The 8021-nt window shown below is 31.7% G+C and overlaps 1 pseudogene; it reads right to left on the reverse strand.

The window, feature by feature from the left end:
• Positions 1–6325, reverse strand: part of LOC105535375 — a 58917-nt pseudogene extending 52592 nt beyond the window's left edge.
• Positions 6326–8021: the final 1696 nt, after the last annotated feature.

An 8021-nucleotide genomic window follows, 5' to 3' on the forward strand; every position in this document is an offset into this window, starting at 1 on the left:
GCTCACTACAACTTCCGCGTCCCGGGTTTAAACAATTTTCCTGCCTCAGTCTCCCGAGTAGCTGGGACTACAGGCATGTGACACACGCCTAGCTAATTTTTGTATTTTGAGTACAGACTGGGTTTCACCATGTTGGCCAGGATGGTCTCGATCTCTTGACCTTGTGATCTACCTGCCTTAGCCTGCCAAAGTGCTGGGATTACAGGCGTCAGTCACCGCGCCCCGCCAAGAATATGTAGAGATTTTTAAAAATATTTTTCATTGAAAATTAAACAAAACATACACTAAAATCACATCCTGTTGGTAAAGAAAATATTTCTGGGGAAAAAATACCCTATGCCTCAGACATTGATACATTGTCAAGTGGAGTTGAATCTAGGAAGTGATTTACTACTTCAATGATAATTTGATCACATCAGGAGATCATAAGTATGTATTTTGGTAAATAAGAGAATTTGGCTCTTAAACTTGCAAGCCAATACTGTGATGACAAATAACAGACCTTGTATATCCAAGTTCCCACGGAGAATTCAATTGCTTTCTATTCATTTCTGAATAGTAATGGTATATTGAAAGTATTTTATTTAAATGAACAACCAAGCTGCGAATTCTATAACATGGTGATTTTGTACAGGGTTAAAGATGCACACTTTACACTGTAATAATTTCAAAAACTGTTCTATAAATACTCATTTTCAGTTAGCCACTATTCAGAGAATTATAGTCACTCTAAGAATGTGTTTGAAAAACCATTGCTGAATTTAGCACTGAGTGCTTAGTTATGTTATTAGAGGAGTGCTGAGTTTCAGTCATTGAAATTTAACACACTTCTGCAACCCATTGCTGAGAGTACTTCATTTCATTCCCATAGAAACTGATGCTTCTTTGACAAATAGACTGTAAGTAGCTTTTGACAAATGAGTGTTAGAATTTTAAGTCTTTGCTGTTGTTGGAAATTTTAAGCATAACAATATAGCTTCAGAAGGTATTTTTCCTATTCTAAATTTTGTTTCATTGTAACTACTAAAAACTCAGTTTTATATGACAACTATTTCCAATAAAACAAATTTTTAGAAATAAATACTTGGTATTTTATGCTGTACGTGAAATGGTGTAATACAATTGATAGGTAGATCGTAATAAAAGCAAGATGCCTTTTGTAAACTCTAGGGCAATAAATAAAAGATATAAAAAGTTTTCAAATAATAAGCCAATAATGTAGGTAAAATGGAATCATAAAAATTTAAATAATAGAATACAAGCGGAAAATGAAGAAAAAGTAAGAAAAAACCATGGGCCAACCAGTAAAATCACAAGAAAAACAACTAGTAAGACTATAGATATTCTTTAATAGATCAATAACGACATTAAATTTAAATGTTGGAAACATCCTGATTAGAGGACATTATTGGAAGACATCCTGATTATTACCAGATTGGGTAACAAATCAACATCCACTTATAAAGGAGGTCAATTTGGCAAGAGGATCTACAAATCCAAAATATTTATTCACTTAAAACATAGCTTCAAATATATGAAACAAACTGATAGTCATATGAAGAAATAAAAGAATCCACAGTCACAATCAGATATGTCAATACCCTCTCCCTGTAATATATCCGTGGCCCATTATAAAAGTCTTAACATATTCAAATAGATAAAGTCTACATAGTACATTATCTGATCACAGTGGGATTTAATTAGAAAAAAAACAACAGAAAGATATCAGGAAAATTCCCTAATCTATAGAAATTAAACAAAATGCTTCTAAACAGAACATACGTCAAAAGAAATAAAAAATAAAGTTAGAAAGTACATATTCTGAACAAATAAAACTGAAATGCAACATATCAACATCTATAAGATATCTGTAAAGCAGTATTTAGGGAGATATTTATAACACTAAACATTAGAAAACAAAATTGTTTAAACTCAATGAACTCAGCTTCTCCTTTAAGAATTTAGAAAAACACAAGAAGAAATAGGAAAATAGCAGAGATCAAACAAGTAATTAATGAAATAGAAAAACAAAATTAAAATAGAAAAATCAACAAAATAAAAACTTGTTGTTTGAGAATATCAGTAAAGTTGATCAACCTCTAGTCAGACTAATACAGAAAAAAAGACAACTGGAAATTTATTATACCAACAATAAAGGGTAATTAAGGAATATAAGAAACTTATATGCCAAAAAATTGACAACTTAAGTAAAATAAAAAATTCATTGAGATAAAACCTACTAAAATAGGTAAACTGGATTACTTCAAAATAACTTTTGTGTATTAGGGACTCGATTAATAGAGTGAAAGACCACCCACAAAATGAGAGGGAACATTTGCAAATTATGTATCTAATAAGAGGTTACTATCTAGAATATTTAAAAAAAAAACCCGCAGCAACAACAACAACAAAAACACACAAAGAAACTAACTGGAAAATGAACAAAGGACTTGCATAGGTGTTTTATCATAAGAAGTATTAAAACAGTTAATAAGTGTATGAAAAGATGGCCGATACCCCCAATCATCAGGACAATTCAAATGACAACCACAATGAGATACCAACTTATCTATGAGGGTGGCTACCGATAAAACAAAAGCAAAACAGAAAATAACAAGTATTGGTGAGGATGTGAAGAAATTGTAACCCACTATGCACAGTTGCTGGGAATGTGAAATGCTGAAATATCTATGTTAGTTCCTCAAAAAGTTAAAAATACAATATGATCTAGTAATTCTTTGGGGTGTATAACCAAAATTATTGAAAGCAGGTACTTGAAGAGATACTTGTACAACAATCTTCAAAGCAGAATTATGTGTAATTGTCAAAGGTGGAAGCAATCCAAACATCTGACTATGAATGAATAGATAAGCAAAATGTGCTAGGTATTTACAAGAAAATATTATTTGGATTATTACAAAAGAAGGCAGTCCTAACATATGCTACATGTTTGGACTTTCAAATTGATCAAATTTATGAAGTGATTGTTCCAAAGAAGATGTCACTCTACTTCAGGATCACACAAATATATCGTGAAAATAATAGTGATATAAGTAGTAAAAATGTGCTCTCAGTTTAAAATCTCAAAATAGTCAAAAAATTGTAAATCACACACACTTCAAACAGAAGTTGGCAATGTAAATCACCATAATTTGGGTAAAGTCACAGAAACTACAGGGTAAATATAAATGCTAAGAGTGAAAGAAAATGAAATGTTATTTGAAATACTGTAATGTATTGCTTATTTATTAATTCTAAAGTTCCATTCTTACATTTATCTAAAGCTAGTTAAGTCATTGACATTTTAGAAGGGTTACCTTCTAAATAATTATAATTTGCAATATAACTAGTATATACATACATACAATGAGAGAGAATGTACTCATAATGATCATTATACAGTCATGTTAATTGTAGCTGTCTTTGAAGAGTATGAATTAATATTTTACAATGTTTTAAACATTGTATCAATGATTTTACTCACAATCTTCTGGTAGAAAATCATTATTTTTATTGTGTAATACAGGTGAAGAAACATACAGGTTTAATGCCTCAGCTAATGATATACAGAAAGTTGCGGCAGGGGTCAACGATTACAATTTATTTGGGGATGTCACTTTCAAACTGCTGTTACACATTGACCTCTGAAAGAAAATCAATTATATAGAGCTTACTGGCTTAGAGAATGTCAATGCAATGCAGTTTAATTCATCATTAAACCTGTACTGTCTGTGTTACTAGTCTATTGTTTACTGTGAGTAGCAATGCAGCATAAAAACCACATCTGGAAAATAAGGAAAGGTTTATTTATTGGGATATCTACTAGACATTAGTAGTATGCCTACTGAAGTGCTTCCCTATCAGACTGAATACATTTTTCTAAAAGATTTTAATTTATTGAATGAGACTGAAGCAGAAAGTAGAAGAGATAATCATTCTATTGCACTAAATGTAATGTGTTATTGTTATAACTTCTGGAATTGCATTAAAACACTCAGGGAATTAAGCTGTCTCGATGAAGAATAATGGATTCAAAGGCAGCTGGATGACAAAAAGAGGTAACTACGTTTTCCATTTCTAAGCAATTTACTGTCTGACAAAAAGGCATGCATATATATATACACATATATATGTGTATATATATAGTGGGAATTGTTTTGTTCTGTAACTACGTACAGAACTCCAAATCCAGTAAATCCTCTTACCAACAAGAACATATGACAATAAACACAATTCAGTCAACTAAAAATATTGGCTAAAGACATAAAATTTATTCTCAAGAGAGTACTTCTTGTGAATTTTGACAAAATGTTAATAAACTAGAATTTTTCCTTTTAATTCTTCCTCCCAAAATTCATATCATTTGCATAGTGTTAACTTGGATTTCTCACTTGTACGTAGAACAAATGCAGGGATTAAATTTTTTGTAAGAGACATTTCTGCTACCACAGCATAGAGGCATAGGACAGACTTTCTGGTACCTTCTTAAATACATAGGCAGATTTTTCTCTGGTGTAAGTTTTATTAGAGGACAACTATTATTGGATTATGAAGTTTTTTTGGAGTGATTTCGGTTTTAGTTTCTGACCTCATTTGGTTCCAAGGTAACTCACACCTCCTGCCCTCTATAGGAACTGTATTAAAAACTAGCCATAGCAATTTGGTGATAGGACTTACAGTAGGTAAGATATCTATCCCGTCTTCAAACTAATTCATGGCATTATCTTCTCCTGCTTTAACTTATCATATTTGTTTTCACTATCTGGGACTTAGTTTTAGTTTGATGTTATATTACAAAATAAGGGAGTATATGCATGTGAGAGGTTCAGTATATTTTTAATATATAAACAACTTCCTATTTTTCTTCTGAGTGTGATTTAAAGATATCTTTTTTGAGAGAATCTGCATGACTGCCTCCTTGGATCACACATTCCTATTCAGCCTACTGAATTTTCCTGCCCCACCATGTCATAGTCACCTGGTTATGTGTTTACATGTATGCACACATTCATACTGAATATTTTTGGTGAAAATAAAGCATCGTTATTTCTTGTGGTAAGGGATATTAGATGTCATGCATTTCCACTTCCTTCAGTTGCTTAGAAATAAAGAAACTCAGACCTAGAAAAGTTAGGCCATTTCCTCAATATCATTCATCACAAAATATGTTGCACAGTTCTATTTAAAAACATACTGATTTACTATCTTATTTTAAAACTTTGTAAAATTAAAAAAAAAAAAAAAAACTTGTGAATCATTTGCAAAAGACCTGATACTCACAAAATTGGGAAAATGCTGCATCTCTTTAACGAAGTAACACCAAAACTACCATCTGTGTTTGTGTTTGTATTAGTCCATTTGCACACTTACATAAAGATACCGCTGGAGACTGGGGAATTTAAAAAGAAAAGAGGTTTAATTGACTCATGGTTCTGCAAGGCTGAGTAGGCCTCAAGAAACTTACAATCATGGTGGAAGGTGAAGGGGAAGGAGGCACCTTCTTCACAAGGCAGTAGGGGAGAGAAAGTGTTCAGAGGAAACTGACATTTTTAAAACCATCAGATCTCATGAGAATTCCCTCATTGTCATGAGAACAGCATGGGGAATACTGCCTTCATGATCCAATCACCTCCCACCCGATCTCTCATTAGACATGTGGAGATTACAATTTGAGATGAGATTTGGGTGGGGACACAGAGTCAAACCATATCAGTGTTCTTCAAATACAGATTTTCATGAAAGCGAAATAGAGGTAGTGCTAAGAAGCATGAAAGTGTTTAAAATTATTTAGAACATTAACCCAAATTTATATGCCCATTCTTGGCTTTTAATAAACATAGTGAATGTTGGAAAACAGTTGTGTTCTTTTTTTATATTTCTATTTAATATTCCTAAATAGTTCTGGTTATATTTACTTATCATTAAATATATTTTCATTTATGTTTTAAATTATAAATTTTACAGTGGTCATTTAACTTAAAACTTAGTTTAATATACGAATAAATCTATCACATATGTACTTCTTTCAATTTACAAGCATTATTTAATCAAGTAGTTTCCTGATTTCTATTCTAGACCAATGTATAACAAACTTTGAGAATATCTACTACTCATTTTCTATGCATTATTTTATATATATATAACTAAGTGCCACTGAGAATGAAGTACAAAAATTCTTAGCATGTCATGACAGGTTGATTACCTTTTGGGCCATGTTTGCTTTCATCTTCATCTCCTGACATTCCAAGCTAAACCCTCCTTTGCCCTCTTCAGGGAATTTCGTGTATCTTAAGTGTTCCCAAAGTTTCCATATCATCTCACACATACTTCGATCTGCACAACTTTCTTTCTGTCCATTGAAGTTGTTTAGGGTTCATCTGACAATATTTGACTCATCCCTGAACCTTCAATTCAGATATTACTAATTTATGAAATTTCACAGCTCAATCCTAGATAGGGTTAATACCCCGGGAGAAAATGAAGTATATTTCCAGCTGTTAAACTATGTTAGGTACCTCATTTAATAATTACAACAACAGTGTAAATGTATATGTTGACCCTTTGGTGCCACTGATAAACACTGTTCTTAAGTAGGTAAAAGGTAGTCAGAGAAGCTCCCTGTTCCTGCATGCCTCTCATTCTCTGAAGCATTCGCTCTGCATGGTGTGACTTGACCAGTGAAGATTGGTGGCCCACTTACAAGACCTAGGGAATTATGCATTTCTGTTGATTATTTCTTATTCCTTTATAGCCAGAGAGTTTTGTGAGATAATGAATGTTTCACAATTGATGAAACTTTTATCATATAAACCTTTTTGTTTTTCTAATGAGAGATAAAAATGAAATAAAAACTAAATAAATTATTTTTCCTATCTCAATACAACTTTCTCTTAGTTTCTCCCTTCTATGGAATAAAAAATCACATGATCTCTTTAAGAATCTTTAGTCACTTAGTTTCCTTACCCAAGAATAAAAAACAAATTTAAACTAAATTATATTTAGTCACAAGATAGGTGCATATTTAATGCTATTAAATAATTTAGTAATATATTCTAAAGTCCTATAGAGAACACACATTAATAATATAATTTCCTGAAAGACTTCTACAATTCATGCTTTAAGCACTACTGTCTATGAATTTATCTTTTAGAAGTGCTCACAAAATTGCTCACTGATACATTGTTTGTAAGAGAAAAGGAAAAAGGAAGAGCAAATTTAAACAATATAAAAAGCCATCAATCAAGGATTTCTGAGAAGAGCCCATAATCCTATTCCAATCCTACTTCTTAAAGCTAACTATTACTAATATTAAATACATCCTTCTAAGAATTATCATTTGTATCTATGTAAATACCATTATGCCACAAACATGTTTTAACAAAAAGGAATTATCATATGAATAGTACTGTTAATTTACTGCTTTACTTAACACTACAATGTAAACTAGGTATTTTTCCTATTCCAAAGGATAGAGCTCAATTATTTTAAAACACATAAAATAAAGTTGAATAAATTATTCTACAAAATTTGCAATGAGTAATTTCTTTTACTATGATGTATTTAACTGATGTTTTATAATGCCTTACTACTTCAAACATATGAAATAGTGAATACAAAAGCCATTTTAATGTATATGAGCTTAAAAACAAAAAAGAGGGATACCTAGGTGCCAATTAACATAAAGGAACTCAAAAACCACAGCAGTAGACTGAAATCAAAGTTGCATTATCCCCAGGGTATATTTTGACTGGATATGGCTTAGAGGCTTGGATTTTAAAACTAGTATGAAGATCAGAGTCAAGGCCTTAAGACCGATGCATGGCTACAGCTAAGCCCGATAAATTCCATAAATCAAGGAGCTGAGCAAAGCCTGTCTTACCTATGTATGGAGAAAATAAAGCCCTGGTTAATGAGCTCACATGCAGTAATCACAAAGCATACATAGAAACTTATTTCCAACTCTCAATTAAAAAACAAATCTAGACTTAAGGAAGGAGAGATTTTATTTGAAAAGACTACTA

Source organism: Mandrillus leucophaeus, unplaced genomic scaffold (assembly GCF_000951045.1).
Source record: "Mandrillus leucophaeus isolate KB7577 unplaced genomic scaffold, Mleu.le_1.0 Scaffold1450, whole genome shotgun sequence".
Lineage (NCBI taxonomy): Eukaryota > Metazoa > Chordata > Mammalia > Primates > Cercopithecidae > Mandrillus > Mandrillus leucophaeus.